The sequence below is a fragment of the Xenopus tropicalis genome, chromosome 4 (assembly GCF_000004195.4).
Source record: "Xenopus tropicalis strain Nigerian chromosome 4, UCB_Xtro_10.0, whole genome shotgun sequence".
Lineage (NCBI taxonomy): Eukaryota > Metazoa > Chordata > Amphibia > Anura > Pipidae > Xenopus > Xenopus tropicalis.
This window is the reverse complement of record NC_030680.2, coordinates 17,469,588-17,496,827: the sequence shown is the minus strand read 5'-3', so window position 1 is coordinate 17,496,827 and position 27,240 is coordinate 17,469,588. Positions and strand designations below refer to the sequence as shown.

Sequence of the window (27,240 nt, the reverse complement as noted above, 5' to 3'; positions counted from 1 at the left end):
AACCGACTGCCCATGGCTGCAAATGTAATCTGATCGTTTGGCCCCAGGGCCAAACGTTCGGATTATTTTTTTCTACAGCAACTTCCTACCCGATATCACCCACCCGTAGGTGGGGATATCGGGTAAAGATCCGCTCGATTGGCGACATCGCCAAGCGAGCGGATCTTATAGTATATGGGAACCTTAAGACTGACGGTGGTGGATGCACTGTTTGAGCTGAGGTTGGTGGAACTGCAAATACTGTATGATGTATTAGTATGGTGGTCTGTTGGTAGAGGAGCAGCAGAAAAAGAAAGAGGGGCTGGTGGTGGAGCCAAAGAAAGAAAAGGAGAATGAGAGCTACAAAGTGAGGTGCCGCTGCTGGAATTGTGCTCTCTAAAAGCAGGAATCCAACTGGTGGAGCTGCAGATATTAAAATTGGGCTGGAGAAAAAGTGCCACTGGTGGAACTATGGCTGAAGGGGAGATAGAGATGATGGGTGGAGGTTGTGTATAGAGTGTTACATACACTGCTGGTGGTGTAGCTGTAATTGGGAGAGGAGACGCCACTGGTGGAGTAACAGGTATCTGAGAATTAGATACTCCTGGGGCTTCCGATGGAGGTGCAGCCACTGCGGCTGCAGCGCCCGCCCTGTCCGAGGAGCACACCCTTGGTCAGCCGACCATCAGGAGGCTGGAAAATAGAATAAAAGGGGGATTTTATTGATAACATAATATTCCCCGGGGTACAAAACCTGCAGCCCCTACAGCAGTAGCAGTGAGTGGGGCACAGTTTTACCCTCTTTTCTACTCACCTTATAAATATCAGAGAGGGGTCTTGATCCTGCCTCTCGCTGTGGGAAAAGAGAAAGATTCTGTTACATTCTATACTCTGTACATCCAGACCCTTCATTCAAATGTAACCGTAGCGGCTCCCTTACCTTCCTCCAGGGGGCGCAGGATGGCATTGCGCCCCGGTCTTCTTGCTCTTAAAAGAGCAGTTGGGTATAAAAAAGAGATATCAGCAGACGTCTATGGAAGATGTTATTTCCTAAGAAGCGTCAAAAGTGAGTTGGAAACTCGCTGAATATCTCACAAAAAAAAAAAATCACAAAAATTCTCGCCAGAGTCGCTCAGAATCGCTGACAATTTTCACTTTATGGGGAGAAGGAAAAAAGAGATTGTGAGCTCATATGTGCCGGCCCTCTCTGCTACACACATCAGGATACACTGCCTTATATAAGTACTCACACCCTCGACCAGTTCTCCCATTTTACAAACAGACCCTAAAGGATCTGACAGGGAAGCAGGGAGCCGTAGCAACAGCTGGGGGGCCACAGGTTGGGGAACTGACACTGTTATACTCCAATGCGCTCCTGTCATGCCTGGCATTATACATGGCACCCAGCTGTAAGGAGCGGCTGATGGGGCAGATGTGCCATTTTGTACTGACCTCCTACCTGCCTAATACAGTGGAGGAAATAATTATTTGACCCCTCACTGATTTTGTAAGTTTGTCCAATGACAAAGAAATGAAAAGTCTCAGAACAGTATCATTTCAATGGTAGGTTTATTTTAACAGTGGCAGATAGCACATCAAAAGGAAAATCGAAAAAATAACTTTAAATAAAAGATAGCAACTGATTTGCATTTCATTGAGTGAAATAAGTTTTTGAACCCCTACCAACCATTAAGAGTTCTGGCTCCCACAGAGGGGTTAGACACTTCTACTCAATTAGTCAACCTCATTAAGGACACCTGTCTTAACTAGTCACCTGTATAAAAGACACCTGTCCACAGAATCAATCAATCAAGCAGACTCCAAACTCTCCAACATGGGAAAGACCAAAGAGCTGTCCAAGGATGTCAGAGACAAAATTGTAGACCTGCACAAGGCTGGAATGGGCTACAAAACCATTAGCAAGAAGCTGGGAGAGAAGGTGACAACTGTTGGTGCGATTGTTCGAAAATGGAAGGAGCACAAAATGACCATCAATCGACCTCGCTCTGGGGCTCCACGCAAGATCTCACCTCGTGGGGTGTCAATGATTTTGAGAAAGGTGAAAAAGCATCCTAGAACTACACGGGAGGAGTTAGTTAATGACCTCAAATTAGCAGGGACCACAGTCACCAAGAAAACCATTGGAAACACATTACACCGCAATGGATTAAAATCCTGCAGGGCTCGCAAGGTCCCCCTGCTCAAGAAGGCACATGTGCAGGCCCGTCTGAAGTTTGCCAATGAACACCTGAATGATTCTGTGAGTGACTGGGAGAAGGTGCTGTGGTCTGATGAGACCAAAATAGAGCTCTTTGGCATTAACTCAACTCGCTGTGTTTGGAGGAAGAAAAATGCTGCCTATGACCCCCAAAACACCGTCCCCACCGTCAAGCATGGGGGTGGAAACATTTTGCTTTGGGGGTGTTTTTCTGCTAAGGGCACAGGACAACTTATTCGCATTAACGGGAAAATGGACGGAGCCATGTATCGTGAAATCCTGAACGACAACCTCCTTCCCTCTGCCAGGAAACTGAAAATGGGTCGTGGATGGGTGTTCCAGCACGACAATGACCCAAAACATACAGCAAAGGCAACAAAGGAGTGGCTCAAGAAGAAGCACATTAAGGTCATGGAGTGGCCTAGTCAGTCTCCGGACCTTAATCCAATAGAAAACCTATGGAGGGAGCTCAAGCTCAGAGTTGCACAGAGACAGCCTCGAAACCTTAGGGATTTAGAGATGATCTGCAAAGAGGAGTGGGACCAACATTCCTCCTAAAATGTGCGCAAACTTGCTCATCAATTACAAGAAACGTTTGACCTCTGTGCTTGCAAACAAGGGTTTTTCCACTAAGTATTAAGTCTTTTTTTTGTTAGAGGGTTCAAAAACGTATTTCACTCAATGAAATGCAAATCAGTTGCTATCTTTTATTTAAAGTAATTTTTTCGATTTTCCTTTTGATGTGCTATCTGCCACTGTTAAAATAAACCTACCATTGAAATGATACTGTGCTGAGACTTTTCATTTCTTTGTCATTGGACAAACTTACAAAATCAGTGAGGGGTCAAATAATTATTTCCTCCACTGTATATATATATAGGAGCAAAATAACTGTGGGCAAATCTCTGGGCAGAGCAGAACTTCTAGGAAACAAATGGCCGGGCCTATAAACTGATGCCGGATAGTGAGGGGACCTGCTGATCTGTTCCCATCTAAATCTCACCCGTCTGTAAAATAATATCTGATAGTTACATAGTTACATAGTTACATAGGGTTGAAAAAAGACCATTGTCCATCAAGTTCAACCCATCCGAGTAAACCCAGCACACAACCTATACTAACCAATCTATACACTCACATACATAAACTATATATATACAACCAGTAATACTAACTGTAGATATTAGTATCACAATAGCCTTGGATATTCTGCTTGTTCAAAAACTCATCCAGGCCCCTCTTAAAGGCATTAACAGAGTCTGCCATTACCACATCACTAGGAAGGGCATTCCACAGCCTCACTGCCCTCACCGTGAAAAACCACCTACGCTGCTTCAAATGGAAGCTCTGTTCCTCTAATCTATAGGGGTGACCTCTGGTGCGCTGATTGTTTTTATGGGAAAAAAGAACATCCCCCAACTGCCTATAATCCCCTCTAATGTACTTGTACAGAGTAATCATGTCCCCTCGCAAGCGCCTCTTTTCCAGAGAAAACAACCCCAACCTCGACAGTCTAACCTCATAGCTTAAATCTTCCATCCCCTTTACCAGTTTAGTTGCACGTCTCTGCACTCTCTCCAGCTCATTAATATCCTTCTTAAGGACTGGAGCCCAAAACTGCACTGCATACTCAAGGTGAGGCCTTACCAGGGACCTATAAAGCGGCAAAAATATGTTCTCATCCCTTGAGTCAATGCCCTTTTTTATACAAGACAGCACTTTATTTGCTGTAGTAGCCACAGAATGACACTGCCTGGAATTAGACAACTTGTGATCTACAAAAACCCCTAGATCCTTCTCCATTAAGGATGCCCCCAACACACTACCATTCAGTAGATAGTTTGCGTTTATATTATTCCTACCAAAGTGCATAACTTTGCACTTGTCAACATTGAACCTCATTTTCCAGTTTGCTGCCCAGTTTTCCCAATTTTGTCAAATCGCTCTGCAAAGCGGCAGCATCCTGCATGGAACTTATAGTTTTGCACAATTTAGTGTCATCAGCAAAAATAGAAACAGTACTCTCTATGCCCACCTCCAGGTCATTAATAAACAAGTTAAAAAGCAAAGGACCAAGGACTGACCCCTGCGGTACTCCACTAACCACACTGGCCCAATTAGAAAATGTTCCATTTACCACCACTCTTTGTACTCTATCCTTCAGCCAGTTTTCTATCCAATTACAAATATTATGTTCTAGGCCAATATTCCTCAATTTGATCATTAACCTTCTGTGAGGTACTGTATCAAACGCTTTAGCAAAATCTAAGTAGATGACATCAACTGCCATTCCAGCATCAAGGTTCCTGCTCACCTCCTCATAAAAGGCAACTAAATTAGTCTGGCAAGATCTGTTACGCATAAAACCATGCTGGCACAAACTAATAGTATTGTGAACTGCAATGTATTCAACTATCCTATCCCTTATTACCCCTTCCAGAAGCTTTCCTACTACTGATGTCAGACTAACAGGCCTATAGTTTTCAGGCTGAGAACGAGATCCCTTTTTAAATAACGGCACCACATTAGCAATCCGCCAGTCTCTCGGCACCATGCCAAACCTCAACGAATCCTGAAAAATTATGTGAAGAGGCTTGGCAATCACAGCGCTCAGCTCATTTAATACCCTGGGATGAATCCCATCCGGTCCTGGACCTTTGTTTACCTTTACATGTTCAAGTCTCTTTTGAATTTCCTCCTGAGTGACCCATGCGCCAGTAGCTAAATTACTAGCACTGGGTATATTACAAGGGAAGCCTTCATTATCTGGCTCCTCAGATGTATAGACAGATGAAAAATAAGAGTTCAAAATTTCAGCTTTTTCCCCGTTCTCATCAACCAACGTACCCCCCCGTGATAATAAAGTTCCCACCCCTTCTTGCTTCATTTTTTTACTATTCACATAATTAAAAAATAATTTTGGATTCTTTTTACTCCTAGCTGCAATATCCCTTTCCATCTCTATTTTAGCTTGCCTGATAGCTTTTTTGCATGCTTTATTTGCTTCCTTGTACCTGATGAAAGTTTCCGCTGTCCCAGCTAACTTGAATGCTTTAAAAGCACGTTTTTTATTACCAACCTCGACCTTAACTCTTTTATTCAGCCATAAGGGTTTTGCTTTGCGATGCCTCTCCTTGCTTACAAGGGGAATATACTGTTGTGTATACCTGCAAAGCAATGTTTTAAAGATGTTCCATTTTCCTTCTGTGTCTAACCCCATGAAAAGCCTTTCCCAGTTGACACATTGCAGAGATGCCCTTAAACTGGCAAAGTCTGCACGTCTAAAATTGAGCGTTTTAGTTACTCCCTTATAGAGCTGTCTCTGTAGCATTATCTCAAAGGAGACCATGTTGTGATCACTGTTCCCCAAATGCTCACCCACACAAATGTTAGAGATAAGTTCAGTATTATTAGATATTACCAGGTCCAAAATAGACTCATTCCGAGTAGGTTCTTGAACCACCTGAAATAAAAAGTTGTCATTTAGCATATTTACAAACCTACTAGCTTTTTCTGACTTAGCCACCCCATTACTCCAGTCAATGTCCGGATAATTAAAGTCCCCCATAATAACAACTTGACCCAATTTTGAAGCCTCCTCCATTTGCAAAAGTAGCTGGGACTCATCCCCCTCATCTATACGGGGTGGTTTATAGCATACACCAATGATCATTTTCTTTGTGACCTTCAGCCCTACTGAAATTTCTACCCAAAGAGATTCAACGTTTTCATTGGTAATGTCTTTATTACATGGCTTTAAATCTGACTTTACATAAAGACAAACCCCTCCACCCTTTTTAATCCCTCTGTCCCTCCTAAAAAGCGTATACCCATTTAAATTCACTGCCCAGTCGCATTTTTCATCCCACCAGGTCTCAGTGATACCAATTAAGTCATAATTTTCAATACATGCAATAGCCTGCAGCTCCCCTATTTTTCCCGACAAGCTACGCGCATTAGCCAGCATGCAGCGGAGAATACTACTTCTTCCTCTACAGCTTACATTAGCTAAAGGACAGTTAGAGCTAAGGTGAAAATTAGTCTGTTTCCCTTGTAACAATGGAAGCTCCTTATCTGATAAACTATATGCCCCCCTCACTCCTCCCCCACAACCCTTTACTGGTCCCACTGCCCCATCTACACTAGCTCTCCCATAAGAATCTAGCTTACCAACCCCCCCCTTGTCTAGTTTAAACACTCCTCCAGCCTCTTAACCATTCTCTCCCCTAGCACAGTAGACCCCCTTCCATTGAGGTGCAATCCGTCAGGGCTGTATAGATTGTACCCCAAAGAAAAGTCAGCCCAGTGCTCTAGGAACCCAAACCCTTCCTTCCTACACCAAGACTTTAGCCACGCATTTAGCTCCCTAAGCTCCCGCTGTCTCCCTAAACTAGCACGCGGCACCGGCAAAATTTCCGAAAAAATTACATTGGAGGACCTTTGCTTAATTTTAGAGCCTAGATCCCTGAACTCACTCTTTAAGGTCCCCCACCTACCGTTCATTTTGTCGTTAGTTCCGATATGTACCAAGACAGCCGGGTCATGCCCAGCCCCTCCCAATAATGTGTCGACCCGATCAACCACATGCCGAACCCTGGCACCAGGAAGACAGCAAACTGTCCGGTTGAAGCGATCCGCTCGACAGATTACCCTGTCCACTTTCCTAATGATTGAATCCCCTATAACCACCATCTGTTTAGGCCTAGCTCTGCTCTCCTCCCCACCACTACTAGAGAAACTGGTCTCCCGGCTGTTAGAGAGATCAGCCTCATCTAGAACCGCCAGTCCAGAGTTCACACTCCCATCTTCTTCACACAATCTGGCAAATCTGTTGGGATGCGCAAACCCTGGAGCAGCCTCCCTTTTTCTTTTCCCCACACTCGATTTTCTAACTGTCACCCAGCTTACTGCCCTATCATCCTTTCCTTGCTCCCCTCCCCCCATACTATCTGACCCCGCTAGTTCTTGTTCAGTTAGCAAGAGACTTCTTTCAAGATTGTCAATAGAACGCAGTGTTGCAACTTGTTCCTCTAGTGCTCTAACGCGAGCCTCTAAAGTGGCAACTCGCTCACATCCACAACAGAGGTATGCACTTTGGAACTGTTGTTCCACAACTGCATACATGCGGCAGGCTGTGCACTGTGTCATACCTTCAATGTTGCTGCCACTCATTCTCCCAGTTACAGAAACAGTTAAACAAAAATTGGTGAAAAAAGGCTATTAAATAAACAAAAAAATTTTTTTTTTTTTTTTTTTTTACCTTGTTTTAACTCCCTTAGTTTGTAACTCCTGTGATTATAACTCCACTTATAGAGCACCCACTAACTCCTGTGATTATAACTCCACTTATAGAGCACCCACTAACTCCTGTGATTATAACTCCACTTATAGAGCCCCCACTTAAAGAGCAATCACTTACAGAGCACCTACCACCAGAGCAAGCTCCACTGGAGTGCCAGTGGTTCTATTTCAACAGTCTGTTAAGGTCAACTAATCAAACCCCACCCCCTCAAACTGAGGGTAATTACAAAGGAATGTAACTCTGGCAAACCTGCTGTAAGCCTTATAGTTAACCAAACTTTGTAAATTGGCACCAAAAAGAGCAAATACTTTTGAAAAAATTTAAACCCAACAGTTAGAAAACACAGTGATTCTGAATAAAGTTAATAAAAAATACTTATCCCTTTTTTTTGTTGAATTGAAAAAGCAGTTGATTCAGTCAGCCACCAGCCTGTTAGTAAGCCAGCTCACAGAGTGCCAGTGGTTCTATTTCAACAGTCTGTTAAGGTCAACTAATCAAACCCCACCCCCTCAAACTGAGGGTAATTACAAAGGAATGTAACTCTGGCAAACCTGCTGTAAGCCTTATAGTTAACCAAACTTTGTAAATTGGCACCAAAAAGAGCAAATACTTTTGAAAAAATTTAAACCCAACAGTTAGAAAACACAGTGATTCTGAATAAAGTTAATAAAAAATACTTATCCCTTTTTTTTGTTGAATTGAAAAAGCAGTTGATTCAGTCAGCCACCAGCCTGTTAGTAAGCCAGCTCACAGAGTGCCAGTGGTTCTATTTATACAGTCTGTTAAGGTCAACTAATCAAACCCCACCCCCTCAAACTGAGGGTAATTACAAAGGAATGTAACTCTGGCAAACCTGCTGTAAGCCTTATAGTTAACCAAACTTTGTAAATTGGCACCAAAAAGAGCAAATACTTTTGAAAAAATTTAAACCCAACAGTTAGAAAACACAGTGATTCTGAATAAAGTTAATAAAAAATACTTATCCCTTTTTTTTGTTGAATTGAAAAAGCAGTTGATTCAGTCAGCCACCAGCCTGCCCCTTTAAATCCCCCCCAGCTTTTATGGGTTCCCATTAGAATGGGCATAGATAAAGCAGGGCCTTTGGGTAGTGGTATATGCCAGTTGTGATTGGTGGGGGCCCTCCTGTTAGAGAGCATGGCTACATAACATGAAGCGCTCAGCTGTTACTAAACTCCCACAATCCCTTGCTCCAGCCCATGTGATGCCATCATTACTAGCAAGAGATACTGAGAGTCTGAGTGTTAAACAGAATGTACCAATACATGGGCCGGGGGGTATCAATCTGCACATAGGGGGAGTAGCAATAATGGCAGCTCTCAAATAGAGGGGATCCCATAGAAAGCGAGGGGAGGATTACAGGCACTTATTTGGGTTTCATGAAATATGTATGTATGTATAACATGTAGGCCAATGACAGTTATAGGACAACAGGCTGCAGGTCTGATAGGGGATGCTGGGACATGTAGTTTAGTGACAGTTATAGGTCTAAAGGCTGCAGGTCTGATAGGGGATGCTGGGACATGTAGTTCAGTGACAGTTATAGGTCTAAAGGCTGCAGGTCTGATAGGGGATGCTGGGACATGTAGGTCAATGACAGTTATAGGACTACAGGCTGAAGGTCTGATAGGGGATGCTGGGACATGTAGGTCAATGACAGTTATAGGACTACAGGCTGAAGGTCTGATAGGGGATGCTGGGACATGTAGGTCAATGACAGTTATAGGACTACAGGCTGCAGGTCTGATAGGGGATGCTGGGACATGTAGGCCAATGACAGTTATAGGACTACAGGCTGCAGGTCTGATAGGAGATGCTGGGACATGTAGGCCAATGACAGTTATAGGACTACAGGCTGCAGGGGATGCTTCCAGTCACAAACAGTAAACAAACAAGCTGCCACCTTGTAAAACTCGACACCCCATCAAATATCAAGGGGAATTAAGGGGGACAAAAGTGGATGGAGAGGCTCAGGGGGTGTAGGGACCCGCGGGTAGGGCTGGTATTTTACAGTAAAACATGTTGTTTGATGCCAATGTTATTAATATGGAAAAACATAAACATATAGGAAGGCCCTACCTGTGGGTAGCTCAGCTCAACTATCAATTGGCTTGTTGCTTCCAGCTGCCATAGACACTGTGACAGGGACATTTAATAGATTTGTAGCCAGTAATTAAAAAGGACAGCAATGTTTTGCCATTTCTAGACGCCATCATTGCTGGGACATTATGAGGTTAAGTGACTCTGTCCAGGGTCACAAGGTAAGGGGCCCAGTGGGGCCGGAGGTGCCTTACAATTGCTGGGGTATGAGTCAGATTCCCCCGTCCCAGGGGCTCTGCTCAATTTGCAGAGCTCCCAGGCAGTAATCGAACTCAAGCTGGCCCATACAATCATACGCTGGGTATGAGTCAGATTCCCCCGTCCCAGGGGCTCTGCTTATTTTGCACAGCTCCCAGGCAGGAATCGAACTCAAGGCCCATCGGTGTAAAGCAGTCTCCCTACCGCTGAGCCATCCTTCCTCCTCCCACTTATACCATGTTGTTTCGTAATCTTGTCTTCTACATATTGGCGGTTGGTGTACCCTAACCGACTGACTGAAACACTCAGGGTTACAGCCTGCTGCTTGCCCCAAGCCCTATATAACTAGGGGGGCTGTCTTTTAAAGGGCATTCGGGAATGGAGTGCTATGACCTTTCTGAGGGGTGGGCGGTTAATTGCCCCAGCAGGGGCAATTAACCACCGTTTGTCGTAGACCCATGAATGAGGTGTCAAATCGTGCGGCTTATTCGGGAATGGAGTTGCTATGACTTTTCTGAGGGGTGGGCGGTTAATTGCCCCAGCAGGGGGCAATTAACCACCGTTTGTCGTAGACCCATGAATGAGGTGTCAAATCGTGCGGCTTATTCGGGAATGGGGTGCTATGACTTTTCTGAGGGGTGGGCGGTTAATTGCCCCAGCAGGGGGCAATTAACCACCAATTGTCGTAGACCCATGAATGAGGTGTCAAACTGTGCGGCTTATTCGGGAATGGAGTGCTATGACCTTTCTGAGGAGTGGGCGGTTAATTGCCCCAGCAGGGGCAATTAACCACCGTTTGTCATAGACCCATGAATGAGGTGTCAAACCGTGTGGCTTATTCGGGAATGGGGTGCTATGACTTTTCTGAGGGGTGGGCGGTTAATTGCCCTAGCAGGGGGCAATTAACCACCGTTTGTCGTAGACCCATGAATGAGGTGTCAAATCGTGTGGCTTATTCGGGAATGGAGTGCTATGACCTTTCTGAGGGGTGGGCGGTTAATTGCCCCAGCAGGGGGCAATTAACCACCGTTTGTCGTAGACTCATGAATGAGGTGTCAAACCGTGTGACTTATTCGGGAATGGGGTGCTATGACTTTTCTGAGGGGTGGGCGGTTAATTGCCCCAGCAGGGGGCAATTAACCACCGTTTGTCGTAGACCCATGAATGAGGTGTCAAATCGTGCGGCTTATTCGGGAATGGGGTGCTATGACTTTTCTGAGGGGTGGGCAGTTAATTGCCCCAGCAGGGGCAATTAACCACCGTTTCTCGTAGACCCATGAATGAGGTGTCAAACTGTGTGGCTTATTCGGGAATGGGGTGCTATGACTTTTCTGAGGGGTGGGCGGTTAATTGCCCCAGCAGGGGCAATTAACCACCGTTTGTCGTAGACCCATGAATGAGGTGTCAAACTGTGTGGCTTATTCGGGAATGGGGTGCTATGACTTTTCTGAGGGGTGGGCGGTTAATTGCCCCAGCAGGGGCAATTAACCACCGTTTGTTGTAGACCCATGAATGAGGTGTCAAATCGTGCGGCCTATTCGGGAATGGGGTGCTATGACTTTTCCTAGGGGTGGGCTGTCAATGGCCCCAGCAGGGGGCAATTAACCACCGTTTGTCGTAGACCCATGAATGAGGTGTCAAATCGTGTGGCTTATTCGGGAATGGGGTGCTATGACTTTTCTGAGGGGTGAGCTGTTAATTGCCCCAGCGGGTGGCAATTAACCACCGTTTGTCGTAGACCCATGAATGAGGTGTCAAATCGTGTGGCTTATTCGGGAATGGGGTGCTATGACTTTTCTGAGGGGTGGGCGGTTAATTGCCCCAGCAGGGGGCAATTAACCACCGTTTGTTGTAGACCTATGAATGAGGTGTCAAATCGTGCGGCCTATTTGGGAATGGGGTGCTATGACTTATTTGAGGGGTGGGTGGTTAATTGCCCCAGCAGGGGGCAATTAACCACCGTTTGTTGTAGACCCATGAATGAGGTGTCAAATCGTGCACCTTATTCGGGAATGGAGTGCTATGACTTTTCTGAGGGGTGGGCGGTTAATTGCCCCAGCATTGGCAATTAACCACCGTTTGTCGTAGACCCATGAATGAGGTTTCAAACCGTGCGGCTTATTCGAGAATGGAGTTGCTATGATTTTTCTGAGGGGTGGGCGGTTAATTTCCCCAGTAGAGGGCAATTATCCGCCCAAAGACTTAACATTGAGACCAACTTTGACTGAGTCCCGCACCGTTTGTCGTAGACCCATGAATGAGGTTTCAAACCGTGCGGCTTATTCGGGAATGGGGTGCTATGATTTTTCTGAGGGGTGGGCAGTTAATTGCCCCAGCAGGGGGCAATTAATCACTGTTTGTCGTAGACCCATGAATGAGGTGTCAAACCGTGCGGCTTATTTGGGAATGGGGTTGGTATGACTTTTCTGAGGGGTGGGTGGTTAATTGCCCCAGCAGGGGGCAATTATCCGCCCAAAGACTTAACATTGAGACCAACTTTGAGTCCCGCACTGTTTGTCGTAGACCCATGAATGAGGTGTCAAACCGTGCGGCTTATTCGGGAATGGGGTGCTATGACTTTTCTGAGGGTTGGGCAGTTAATTGCCCCAGCAGGGGGCAATTAACCACCGTTTGTCGTAGACCCATGAATGAGGTGTCAAACCATTGCGGCTTATTCGGGAATGGGGTTCTATGACTTTTCTGAGGGGTGGGCGGTTAATTGCCCCAGCAGGGGCAATTGTGACAGAGAACTGAAGGAAACATTGTAAGATCGGGGCACAAGTTTTGCCACGGCAAGCACCACTCACATTTTCTTCAGGAAATGTACCTCTCTAGTAATTATTATTCTTCCATACAAAAGTTCGGCGCGTAACTAGTCCCACACCGTTTGTCGTAGACCCATGAGTGAGGTGTCAAATCGTGCGGCCTGTTCGGGAATGGGGTGCTATGACTCTTCTAAGGGCCCCGCAGGGGCAATTTACCAGTCAAAAATCCAAATTGACTTAACATTGAGGCCAACTTTGACGGATTGTAGCGCAGAGAGGGAATTTTTTAGAAACGTGAAATTTACCACATTTGAAGAGGTTTGCAACCTGTGTCAGAAGATACCCTGCACAAGGGTATAAGTTTTACCCCCGGGGCAGGAGAGATCCCCAAATATGCCCCATTGACTTATAATGGGGATTTTGGCGAATAACTAGTTTGTCGTAGACCCATGAATGAGGTGTCAAACCGTATTCCCATAAAAAATCCCATAGACTTAACATTGAGACCAACTTTGATGGATTGTAGCAGAGAGAGCGAATTTTGTAGAAAGGTCAAATATATGAAAATATGATGATTGTTGGATGCCCAAAAGTGGGCGGAGCTGTGAACAGCCAATCAGATTTTACCTATTGATTTGGCGGAAATTCAACCTGCTGTCATTCTCACATCTGGTTTGATGCCAGAGTTCCCAAACTTTGCACTGTCAGTCACTGGGTGACTGGGTGAGTGGGAGGGGCCAACAACAACGAATCAAATTTTACCCATTGACTTTTATGGGAAAATTTAAACTGATGCCAATCTTACAGCTTTGAGGCGACACTCCCCAAACTTGAATCACACAGTCAGGGGCTCAGCCTGAATGAAAATATGATGATTGTTGGATGCCCAAAATTGGGCAGAGCTGTGTACAGCCAATCAGATTTTACCTATGGACTTGTGAAAATCCAACCTGCTGCCATTCTCACAGTAATAACCCCAGGGTCCCCAAACTTTGCAGGGTTATGCCCCAGGTAACTGTGGTTCAAGGTAAGAAAAAGTGGGCGGAGCCACCAACAGCCAATCAGAGTTTACCTATTGACTTTCAATGGGGAATTAAAACCTGCTGCCAAACTTTTCACAGTTGGTCACTAGTGGACTGCAGTTCTAGTTTTTAAAAGTGGGCGGAGCCACCAACAACCAATCAGATTTCACCCATTGATTTTTATTGGTTTGTTGCCAGGGTTCCCAAACTTTGCATAGTCAGACACTGGGTGACTACGCATTTAAGGTTTTTTGTATTTTTGTAAGTGGGTGGAGCCACCAACAGCCAATCAGATTTTACCTATTGACTTTAAATGGAGAAATTCAGCCTGCTGCCATTCTCACAGTAATAACACCAGGGTCCCCAAACTTTTCACAGTTGGCCACTAGAGGACTGCAGTTTTAGTTTTGGAAAAGTGGGCGGGGCCACCAACAGCCAATCAGATTTCACCTATTGAATTTTATTGGTCAGTCACTGCGTGACTTCGTACTCAAGGTTAGAAAAAGTGGGCGGGGTGAACAACAACCAATCAGATTTCACCTATTGATTTTTTTTTATGGGGATTTTGGCGAATAGCTAGTTTGTTGTAGACCCATGAATGAGGTGTAAAACCTTGCGGCTTATTCGGGAATGGGGTGCTATGACTTTTCTGAGGGGTGGGCGGTTAATTGCCCCCGCAGGGGCAATGTTGATTTTAATGTTTTAGCAACACTGAAGTGTGAAACATTGTGAAGTGTGAAACATTGTAATATTGTGGCACGAGTTTTGCCACGGCAAGCACCACTCACATTTTCTTCAGGAAATGTACCTCTCTAGTTTCTGCCATTATTTCCCTTAATGCCCCCCCCCCCAGTGTATCAGTGCTCCACCCACCTCTGATCCCAGAAATAAAAATGAGAAATCAGTGCAAGTGCCAGAGTGAGCGTTGGTGGCAGGGAAATGGCGGCTGAGACCTGTCCCTTAAATTAGGCTTTTTAAAAAGAGAAAGATACATTAGATGACGGCCCAATGATGGAGCCACAGTAGGTATAATAAATATAAAAATATCACAAAAGGTTCCCAGCGATGAGTTCTGCCCCCTCGGCTGAAGATTCCCATCATTCCCGACCCCTGACTTGCCGAGCGGTAACATAAAAGTTCAGGCACCATTGGATACCCCTGTTTGAGTCACTGGGATATTAGAGTTACAATAATGAGAAATAAACCAATTTAGAATTATGGTTGTGTTTATGATTTATTTTCCTATTAAACAGACCAACTGCATTAAGCTCACACTGTGCAACACACTCACATCTGACATATTAGTAGAAATTGCCATATTGCTGCCACATCTGAGTGTTCATTCACAGGAGCATTAATTACTCTGCTTTCCTGGTGTCAATGAAAAATGGAAGAGGCAAGTGGTATGGCAGCTCCACCCAGCAAAGGGAGAGGGTAACATGGGGGCAGGTATGAGGCCAATGCCGGATAAAGGTGGTTTTGGTAGAGGTTCAAAAGCATTTTATTCTAAAAGGTTCATTAAAGGCCTTCCCAAATTACAGGGCACTTACATAAACCTTTATATACAGTAATTGTCACTTGAAAGCCAGGAAGTTTCTGTTGATGTTCCAGGTTTCTCCACTGTTAGAGCAATAAAAGTCTAGAACCCAGCTAACAAAAGAGCTGGTGGTATGCAATTTGTGATGCATTAGGGAGGCTCAGAGTGGCTTAGATGCCTTTAAAGCGGCTGAAAAGTGAAAAATTAACACATTCTTTAACTTTTCATTATAAACTCATATATATCCAGTGTGCCAGCAACAGTGATGTCTCCAAACGGTTGCATATTAATTGGATAGATTGCAGTTTTCTGCACAATTAAGAAAGTGTAAAAATATTTAAGATAATAAATGATTAAAGTCATTTTCTATGAAAAATATTTTATTATTGCCCACTTTGCCTCTTTCAATGAAAAGCCCTTAAATACAAGCAATGGGGAGCTCAGAGGGTTCTATCATGTTTAGTGAAGAGCCAATGTGGCCAAAAATGAGAAAAATTGTCAAAAGGCGACAATTTCACACGTCAGAAATCCCTGACAAAGCTGCTCTTAAAGGGGCTGTCGTGTCCTGAAGAATCAGAACTTGGGGAGCCAGTCACAGTGTCGCAGCCGCTCTCTGGTTCATCATCGGATATGCTGTAACAGTGACAGGAGCAGCCTGCTGTTAGGCCTGGGGTGCCAGAGGGAAACCAATGCTGCCGTGCTGCTATACACAGTGCTGGAATAGCCACTAATACACAGAAATGATTGGCATAAAATGGTGTTCATAATCGGCTAATCTATCTCTTCAGGCTTTGGGTTGGGCCTGTAGTCCTGCCGGGGCCACAGGAAGTAGGTTAGAGGTGCCCCCCAGTTGTTATTCCCCGCTCAGTTCACTCACTCACTCGTGAATATTCTGGAGGTTGGTTTTGACTTCTTCCAGTTCAGAGGGGATTGATGTTTGGCAGAAGCGCTGTTGGGCTCAGGTTGGGGTGACTGAGGATCTGTAGTAATCTCATGGCTGTCTCTCCAGGTGCCACCATTTTGGGAGGGCTGCCTAGCGAATGTTTCTTGCTTGGATGCCATGTCACATCTTGGCTTTGAATTCTGTTGCTCCCATCGTGCAGTCGGTGTGTTATGGAGTCAGGAGTAAATGTAGCAATAAGGTCCGGCTCGTAAAGCTGAAAACCACGAATCGGTACACAGAGCTCTCATGGATGTGTCCACTTAGCTTGCAGGGAAATGTGCTGCAGGTAAGTGCTAAGGTACAGTGCTAAGTACCCAGGAACTAAAAGTGTCCCCACTTCCTTTACTTGTCATCCCCTATCAGACCTGCAGCCTGTAGTCCTATAACTGTCACTGGCCTACATGTCCCAGCATCCCCTATCAGACCTTCTGCCTGTAGTCCTGTAACTGTCACTGACCTACATGTCCCAGCATCCCCTATCAGACCTGCAGCCTGTAGTCCTGTAACTGTCACTGACCTACATGTCCCAGCATCCCCTATCAGACCTGCAGCCTGTAGTCCTATAACTGTCACTGACCTACATGTCCCAGCATCCCCTATCAGACCTGCAGCCTGTAGTCCTATAACTGTCACTGGCCTACATGTCCCAGCATCCCCTATCAGACCTGCAGCCTGTAGTCCTATAACTGTCACTGGCCTACATGTCCCAGCATCCCCTATCAGACCTGCAGCCTGTAGTCCTGTAACTGTCACTGACCTACATGTCCCAGCATCCCCTATCAGACCTGCAGCCTGAAGTCCTATAACTGTCACTGACCTACATGTCCCAGCATCCCCTATCAGACCTGCAGCCTGTAGTCCTATAACTGTCACTGGCCTACATGTCCCAGCATCCCCTATCAGACCTGCAGCCTGTAGTCCTGTAGCTGTCACTGGCCTACATGTCCCAGCATCCCCTTTAAGACCTTCTGCCTGTAGTCCTATAACTGTCACAGACCTACATGTCCCAGCATCCCCTATCAGACCTAAATCTTGTAGTCCTGTAGCTGTCACTGACCTACATGTCCCAGCATCCCCTATCAGACCTGCAGCCTGTGGAGCTATAACTGTCACTGAACTACATGTCCCAGCATCCCCTATCAGACCTGCAGCCTGTAGTCCTATAACTTTAATTGACCTACATGTCCCAGCATCCCCTATCAGACCTGAAGCCTGTAGTCCTATAACTGTCATTGGCCTACATGTCCCAGCATCCCCTATCAGACCTGAAGCCTGTAGTCCTATAACTGTCATTGACCTACATGTCCCAGCATCCCCTATCAGACCTAAATCTTGTAGTCCTATAACTGTCATTGACCTACATGTCCCAACATCCCCTATCAGACCTGAAGCCTGTAGTCCTATAACTGTCATTGGCCTACATGTCCCAGCATCCCCTCTCAGACCTGCAGCCTGTAGTCCTATAACTGTAACTGACCTACAAATCCCAGCATCCCCTATCAGATCTGCAGCCTGTAGTCCTGTAGCTGTTACTGACCTATATGTCCCAGAATCCCCTATCAGACCTAAATCTTGTAGTCCTATAACTGTCATTGACCTACATGTCCCAGCATCCCCTATCAGACCTGAAGCCTGTAGTCCTATAACTGTCACTGACCTACATGTCCCAGCATCCCCTATCAGACCTGAAGCCTGTAGTCCTATAACTGTCATTGACCTACATGTCCCAGCATCCCCTCTCAGACCTGCAGCCTGTAGATGTAAAACTGTCACTGACCTACATATCCCAGCATCCCCAATCAGACCTGCAGCCTGTAGTCCTGTAGCTGTTACTGACCTATATGTCCCAGAATCCCCTATCAGACCTAAATCTTGTAGTCCCATAACTGTCATTGGCCTACATGTCCCAGCATCCCCTATCAGACCTGCAGCCTGTAGTCCTGTAGCTGTTACTGACCTATATGTCCCAGAATCCCCTATCAGACCTAAATCTTGTAGTCCTATAACTGTCATTGACCTACATGTCCCAGCATCCCCTATCAGACCTGAAGCCTGTAGTCCTATAACTGTCATTGGCCTACATGTCCCAGCATCCCCTCTCAGACCTGCAGCCTGTAGATCTAAAACTGTCACTGAACTACATGACCCAGCATCCCCTATCAGACCTGCAGCCTGTAGTCCTATAACTGTCACTGACCTACATGTCCCAGCATCCCCTATCAGACTTGCAGCCTGTAGTCCTATAACTGTCACTGACCTACATGTCCCAGCATCCCCTATCAAACCTGCAGCCTGTAGTCCTGTAACTGTCACTGACCTACATGTCCCAGCATCCCCTATCAGACCTGCAGCCTGTAGTCCTATAACTGTCACTGGCCTACATGTCCCAGCATCCCCTATCAGACCTGCAGCCTGTAGTCCTGTAACTGTCACTGGCCTACATGTCCCAGCATCCCCTATCAGACCTGCAGCCTGTAGTCCTGTAGCTGTCACTGGCCTACATGTCCCAGCATCCCCTATCAGACCTTCTGCCTGTAGTCCTATAACTGTCACAGACCTACATGTCCCAGCATCCCCTATCAGACCTAAATCTTGTAGTCCTGTAGCTGTCACTGACCTACATGTCCCAGCATCCCCTATCAGACCTGCAGCCTGTGGACCTATAACTGTCACTGAACTACATGTCCCAGCATCCCCTATCAGACCTGCAGCCTGTAGTCCTATAACTTTAATTGACCTACATGTCCCAGCATCCCCTATCAGACCTAAATCTTGTAGTCCTATAACTGTCATTGACCTACATGTCCCAACATCCCCTATCAGACCTGAAGCCTGTAGTCCTATAACTGTCATTGGCCTACATGTCCCAGCATCCCCTCTCAGACCTGCAGCCTGTAGTCCTATAACTGTAACTGACCTACAAATCCCAGCATCCCCTATCAGACCTGCAGCCTGTAGTCCTGTAGCTGTTACTGACCTATATGTCCCAGAATCCCCTATCAGACCTAAATCTTGTAGTCCTATAACTGTCATTGACCTACATGTCCCAGCATCCCCTATCAGACCTGAAGCCTGTAGTCCTATAACTGTCACTGACCTACATGTCCCAGCATCCCCTATCAGACCTGCAGCCTGTAGATCTAAAACTGTCACTGAACTACATGTCCCAGAATCCCCTATCAGACCTGCAGCCTGTAGTCCTGTAGCTGTTACTGACCTATATGTCCCAGAATCCCCTATCAGACCTAAATCTTGTAGTCCTATAACTGTCATTGACCTACATGTCCCAGCATCCCCTATCAGACCTGAAGCCTGTAGTCCTATAACTGTAACTGACCTACATGTCCCAGCATCCCCTATCAGACCTGAAGCCTGTAGTCCTATAACTGTCATTGACCTACATGTCCCAACATCCCCTATCAGACCTGAAGCCTGTAGTCCTATAACTGTCATTGGCCTACATGTCCCAGCATCCCCTCTCAGACCTGCAGCCTGTAGATCTAAAACTGTCACTGACCTACATATCCCAGCATCCCCTATCAGACCTGCAGCCTGTTGTCCTGTAGCTGTTACTGACCTATATGTCCCAGAATCCCCTATCAGACCTAAATCTTGTAGTCCTATAACTGTCATTGGCCTACATGTCCCAGCATCCCCTATCAGACCTGCAGCCTGTAGTCCTGTAGCTGTTACTGACCTATATGTCCCAGAATCCCCTATCAGACCTAAATCTTGTAGTCCTATAACTGTCATTGACCTACATGTCCCAGCATCCCCTATCAGACCTGAAGCCTGTAGTCCTATAACTGTCATTGGCCTACATGTCCCAGCATCCCCTCTCAGACCTGCAGCCTGTAGATCTAAAACTGTCACTGAACTACATGACCCAGCATCCCCTATCAGACCTGCAGCCTGTAGATCTAAAACTGTCACTGAACTACATGACCCAGCATCCCCTATCAGACTTGCAGCCTGTAGTCCTATAACTGTCACTGACCTACATGTCCCAGCATCCCCTATCAGACCTGCAGCCTGAAGTCCTGTAACTGTCACTGACCTACATGTCCCAGCATCCCCTATCAGACCTGCAGCCTGTAGTCCTATAACTGTCATTGGCCTACATGTCCCAGCATCCCCTATCAGACCTGCAGCCTGTAGTCCTGTAACTGTCACTGGCCTACATGTCCCAGCATCCCCTATCAGACCTGCAGCCTGTAGTCCTGTAGCTGTCACTGGCCTACATGTCCCAGCATCCCCTTTAAGACCTTCTGCCTGTAGTCCTATAACTGTCACTGACGTACATGTCCCAGCATCCCCTATCAGACCTAAATCTTGTAGTCCTGTAACTGTCACTGACCTACATGTCCCAGCATCCCCTATCAGACCTAAATCTTGTAGTCCTGTAGCTGTCACTGACCTACATGTCCCAGCATCCCCTATCAGACCTGCAGCCTGTAGTCCTGTAGCTGTCACTGGCCTACATGTCCCAGCATCCCCTTTAAGACCTTCTGCCTGTAGTCCTATAACTGTCACTGACCTACATGTCCCAGCATCCCCTATCAGACCTAAATCTTGTAGTCCTATAACTGTCACTGACCTACATGTCCCAGCATCCCCTATCAGACCTGCAGCCTGTGGATCTATAACTGTCACTGAACTACATGTCCCAGCATCCCCTATCAGACCTGCAGCCTGTAGTCCTATAACTTTAATTGACCTACATGTCCCAGCATCCCCTATCAGACCTAAATCTTGTAGTCCTATAACTGTCATTGACCTACATGTCCCAGCATCCCCTATCAGACCTGAAGCCTGTAGTCCTATAACTGTCATTGGCCTACATGTCCCAGCATCCCCTCTCAGACCTGCAGCCTGTAGATCTAAAACTGTCACTGAACTACATGACCCAGCATCCCCTATCAGACCTGCAGCCTGTAGTCCTATAACTGTCACTGACCTACATGTCCCAGCATCCCCTATCAGACTTGCAGCCTGTAGTCCTATAACTGTCACTGACCTACATGTCCCAGCATCCCCTATCAGACCTGCAGCCTGAAGTCCTGTAACTGTCACTGACCTACATGTCCCAGCATCCCCTACCAGACCTGCAGCCTGTAGTCCTATAACTGTCATTGGCCTACATGTCCCAGCATCCCCTCTCAGACCTGCAGCCTGTAGATCTAAAACTGTCACTGACCTACATATCCCAGCATCCCCTATCAGACCTGCAGCCTGTAGTCCTGTAGCTGTTACTGACCTATATGTCCCAGAATCCCCTATCAGACCTAAATCTTGTAGTCCTATAACTGTCATTGACCTACATGTCCCAGCATCCCCTATCAGACCTGCAGCCTGTAGATCTAAAACTGTCACTGAACTACATGTCCCAGCATCCCCTATCAGACCTGAAGCCTGTAGTCCTATAACTGTCACTGACCTATATGTCCCAGAATGCCCTATCAGACCTGCAGCCAGTAGTCCTGTAACTGTCACTGGCCTATATGTCCCAGCATCCTCTATAAGACCTGCAGCCTGTGGACCTATAACTGTCACTGAACTACATGTCCCAGCATCCCCTATCAGACTTGCAGCCTGTAGTCCTATAACTGTAATTGACCTACATGTCCCAGCATCCCCTATCAGACTTGCAGCCTGTAGTCCTATAACTGTCACTGACCTACATGTCCCAGCATCCCCTATCAGACCTAAAGCCTGTAGTCCTATAACTGTCATTGTCCTACATGTCCCAGCATCCCCTATGCTGGGGCAATTAACCACCCACCCCTCAGAAAAGTCATAGCACCCCATTCCCGAATAAGCCGCACGATTTGACACCTCATTCATGGGTCTACGACAAACGGTGGTTAATTTCCCCCTGCTGGGGGCAGTTTTTGCCCAAGTGCTGATTTATTATACAGACATTAACCCATCGCTGCCTGTGCAGGAATACAGATCCGCCATTTCAACTGCCATTTGTATCTGTAACATGAAACCCATTCCCAGCTGGGACTGGTCACGTGACTGGCATTGTTATTCCAACCCTATGTAACTATATGTATGTAACCCACATTCCCAGTCAGTTGCACATGTGATGTCACAATGGTTTGAACCTCACAAAGGTTTGAGTAAATGTAATTAGTGTTTGTTGTGAGTGATGTCGTTGTGATGTCACAATGGGCACAGTCAAAGTGTCCAAGCAGCGGCCAAACTGGCTCATTCTTGATCAGGCGACTGAGGTAGGTGGAGCTCTAGGGATGTTTGTGCCAACGTTAGCAGGAATAAGAGATAATAATAACTAATCAGTTTAATACTGGCGCTGTGGGGGCTTTAGTGTAGTTTTGTTCACAATGGCACAAAAATTTGGCAACAATTTGTCAAAAAAATTGACGCACGCGTGAAAAGAAATGCTGAGCGTCGTGTTTCTGTGCGTCTTTTTTCATGTTTTGAAGATTTTTCGCTGTTTCACTTTTTTTGACAGTTTCACTCATATTTTACTCACTAATTACTGTAACTAAAGTGATATTTCTTTTTGTCTCCATAGAGAGAAATTGAGAGAATGTTTCGACGTTTAATTTCGTGGCTCCCTTGTGTGCCAAGGGTAAGAACTTTATTCTTTTTACTCTAATATCACTCATTTAGTGCTATTCATAGCCTTGCTATATACAGGTATAGGAGCCATTATCCAGAATGCTCGGGACCTGGGGCTTTCTGGATAAGGAGTTTTTCCATAATTTGGATCTCCATACCTTGTCTACTAAAAAATTATTTAAACATTATTTAAACCCAATAGGACTGTTCTGCCCCCAAAGGGGGTAATTATATCTTAGTTGGGATCAAGTACAGGTACTGTTTTATTATTACAGAGAAAAGGGAATCATTTAACCATTAAATAAACCCAATAGGGCTGTTCTGCCCCAATAAGGGGTAATTATATCTTAGTTGGGATCAAGTACAGGTACTGTTTTATTATTACAGAGAAAAGGGAATCATTTAACCATTAAATAAACCCAATAGGGCTGTTCTGCCCCTAATAAGGGGTAATGATATCTTAGTTGGGATCAAGTACAGGTACTGTTTCTTTCTGGATAACGGGTTTCCGGATAAGGGATCCTATACCTATATATATATATGCATTTTTTTGTACTAGCACCCAGGTTTTGCAAATGGTGTGCACCCTATGGACTATTTTATATATATATATATATATATATATATATATATATATATATATATATATATACATATAAATATATATGGGGGAATGGGGTCAGTAGTGAATATACCAGTAAATTCTCAGCGTTATTAAGGTCCTTTGACAAAGTCACATATAAATCTATAGGTCAGTAAATATATATATATCTTTGTCAAAGGCCCTTAATAACGCTGAGAATTTACTGGTATATTCACTACTGACCCCATTTCCCCATATACTGTATATACATATATATATTTATATATATATATATATATATATATATATATATATATACACATATATATATATATACACATATATATATATATACTGGAACAAGGACAGCACTCCTAGGATTTAAAGAATTGTGAGCAAAATGTAAATGCAAAAATAGAAAGGTTTATTATTCAACGTTTCGGTCTCACACAGAAACCTTCATCTGGAGTGAAAAACAAAACAAAACAAAACACTCCAGATGAAGGTTTCTGTGTGAGACCGAAACGTTGAATAATAAACCTTTCTATTTTTGCATTTACATTTTGCTCACAATTCTTTAAACCCTAGGAGTGCTGTCCTTGTTCCAGTATATATATATATATATATTATTGTAGGGAGACCAAATCACTTGAAAATTCAGGGACACGTCTAATAAATACATGTTGCAGGGCAGCACTGATTGGAGTGTCCCTGAATTTCCAAGTGATCTGCTCGCCCTATTGTATTGCTGAATTCATTCTACTTTGCCTATTTGCTCATTTCTTTTTATAATAAAACCTTTTTTTTATTCTTCACTAGAAACGACGGAATAAACTGAGAGAATCTCTTGCGGTAAGCAGAGAATAACTGATTCACTCAGTATAAAAATCCCACATTACTATTTGCCCTATTCGAGCTATTGCATTTACAATTTGTTTGCCTTTTTCTAATTTATTTTGTAATAAAACGTGTTTTTATTCTTCCTAGATTGAAAGCGATGAAGTTGGCGCGGTCGTCGTGGTAAGCAGAGAGGAACTGGTTAACACAATATAATGATCACTCTTTGCTCACTATTTGTGCTTTTTCAGCCATTTCATTTACTTTTATTTTTTGCTATTTTTGCTCGTTTATTCTTGTAATAAAACATGATTTTATCCTTCCTAGAACCACCAAGACGAACCCACCGGCAACATCATTGTGGTAAGCAGCAATTTGTAAAAAACACAACTTTCCTGATTATTTGTGTTATTGAAACCTTATTATTTACTGACCTATAGATTTATATGTGACTTTGTCAAAGGCCCTTAATAACGCTGAGAATTTACTGGTATATTCACTACTGACCCCATTCCCCCATCATTTCTACTTTCTCACTTTTAACTCTAAATTTAAACTACAAAATACTACAAAATACTACTACAGCCCCTTCCCCTTTGAATTCATATCAGAATAATCAATTATTGTACAGGTGAAGGACCCGTTATCCAGAATGCTCGGGACCAATGGTATTCCAGATGAGGGGTCTTTCCGTAATCTGGATCTCCATACTTTAAGTCTACTAAAATATCAATAAAACGTTAATTTAACCCAATAGGACTCCTCTGCCCCCAATAAGGGGTAATTATATCTTAGTTGGGATCAAGTACAGGTACTGTTTTATTATTACAGAGAGAAGGGAATAAGTATTAAAATTCTGAATTATTTGATTAAAATTAAGTCTATGGGAGACGTGCTTTCTGTAATGCTGAGCTTTCTTGATAACGGGTTTCTGGATAACGGATCCCACACCTGTACAGACTGCATTTATTTATACACATGAATGATATCTTCTCAAAAGCACTTTTTTCCCAGTGCTAAACATATCTTTAGTCATTTTGTGCCTTATATAGATTCTTGATAGATGATAGGCCGTTAATTCTATAAAATAACATCACTTTTGTTTATCCCATTCCCAGGCTCTTCCGGAGACCACCATCTGCCTGGTAAGCAGAAAAGGACCCCATACATTATTACTATTCGCTCCCCCTTTTTTATTTACTAATGTTCATATTTTGTTTGTTTTCATCGCACCTTTTTTAGCCCTAAAAATAGAATATTTTACTAATTACACCATTTGTTTGTAATTTACCAAGTGTAAAAACACTAATACAAAATGGCGCTGTCTAAAAGCTGTCAGTGGGAGCCGCGCCGGCCAATCGTAACAATCTGTATTGGATTTTTGGCTCGAGAGGTTTTTGTATTGATTTGTATTGAATATTGTATATTGAATATTCTTGTGCAAATGAGGTTTTCACACTCTTATTTGCATTCGTTCTGCGGTTTTATTCCTTCGTGTTTTTTACATTGGAATCTTTTAATAAATAAGAAATTTGTGAGATTTTTGTGGGAGAATTTAGATAAATCTGCCGGTAACTCGGCCCAGTAACATGGTTCCCTGATCCCCTTCCATATCGGCCTCTGTGCATCCCATGTTTGTATCCCCGCGCCACTTTTCCCAGTGAATCTGATCTATTTTCCTCTCTTAATCAGGTTCCGTCGGTTGGTTGTGGCGACACCACCTGCCCAGAGCCGCCGACCCCTGGTACCGACATCTGCCAGGTAAGTAGTAAAGGAACTATTTTATTTTCTGAGTTAATTAATGATAATGAGCTACAGAACTATAGTAAGTTGATCCCATAACTAATCGTATCGCTCTTCATCAGGAGGAGCCAGAGCAGGTTGCTGAGCCTGGCGAGGAGATTGAGGTAAGCATAAGGCTAATAGAGAGGGATAAACGCAAATCAAAGTCCCTTATCAGCCAATCGGCTTATTTACAACAGAAATCATACAACCTCGCTCATCTTTTTCATTTCCCTTTCTTACCCAGGAGCGCCCAGAAACACCCGGGGCTCAGACCCGCCAGGTAAGAAGAAATAATTGTTTCTGCTCTCTTACACTTTAGCAGTAGGGATGTAGCGAACCTCAAAAAAAAAGTTTGCGAACGCGTTCACGAACTTACGCCAAAAAGCGCGAATATTCGCAAACTTTGCGAACCCCATAGACTTCAATGGGAAGGCGAACTTTAAAACCTAGAAAAAGCATTTCTGGCCAGAAAACTGATTTTAAAGTTGTTTAAAGGGTGCCACGACCTGGACAGTGGCATGCCGGAGGGGGATCAAGGGCAAAAATTTCTCTGAAAAATACTTTGTTGACACAGCGTTGCGTAAAACCGCAAAGGCAGCTGGCAGACCTAGCTGAAATACGCGGCGTTTTTTGCTATTTCGCACTATTAGCACCATGGAAACGGGATTTGCTTACACCAGTACTAGGCTGAAAAACACCATGTGTGGCTTGTGCGGTGGTTTTAGGCCGAGAAAAAACTCAGAGAAAAAACGCAGCAGAAAAAAAAATGCAGCGAACCCAAATTGCGAACATACGCAAAAAGTTTGTGAACTTCCAAACTTGCGAACACCCGATGTTCGCCGGCGAACAGTTCGCTACATCTCTATTTAGCAGCCATATTAATGTCATTCCCACTGTGTCCCTTTGTGATATTTATACCCTGTCTCAAAATCCTCATTACTACATTGAATTGATCTGATCTGGGCCTTTTCTATTTCTTAACTAGGAGGAACCAGCTGACAATCCCTCCGACATTAACACCTGTCAGGTAAGTAAAAGGGAAGGGAGACATATTGTGAAAATGGCGCCACTCAGTATTATATTATTTTCCTTTATACAAGTTTTATCTCAGAATGATTTATGGGACTAAATTAATACAATATTATTCTTTTTTTCCCCAAATCTAGGAGGGAGCAGGCGACGCTCTGCCTCAGGTAAGCAGCAATGGGCACAATAGGTTACGTTTATATGTTGTGTTGCGCTGCAATAAGGAGTTTAACTGAACTGAGTTTAATCCCCTTTTTCTGTATTCCCATTAGGACTATCAGGAGCCTGAAAAGAGCCTTGATGACGTAAGCAGAAAAAGAAACCTTTTACAAACTTTGC

The 27,240-nt window shown here is 44.5% G+C and overlaps 2 long non-coding RNA genes across 2 annotated transcripts; one reads left to right on the top strand and one right to left on the bottom strand.

Annotated features, from left to right (window-relative positions):
• Positions 1 to 126: 126 nt before the first annotated feature.
• LOC101731569 lies at positions 127 to 1,485 on the bottom strand. The gene is made up of 3 exons (XR_209235.4): positions 920 to 1,485; positions 794 to 832; positions 127 to 672 (listed from the first exon to the last, which is right to left on the bottom strand). It is a non-coding gene; the product is annotated as an uncharacterized LOC101731569 (long non-coding RNA).
• A 22,611-nt stretch (positions 1,486 to 24,096) lies between these two features.
• Positions 24,097 to 26,134, top strand: LOC116410294. Its single transcript, XR_004222247.1, has 3 exons — positions 24,097 to 24,453; positions 25,209 to 25,235; positions 25,783 to 26,134. It is a non-coding gene; the product is annotated as an uncharacterized LOC116410294 (long non-coding RNA).
• Positions 26,135 to 27,240: the final 1,106 nt, after the last annotated feature.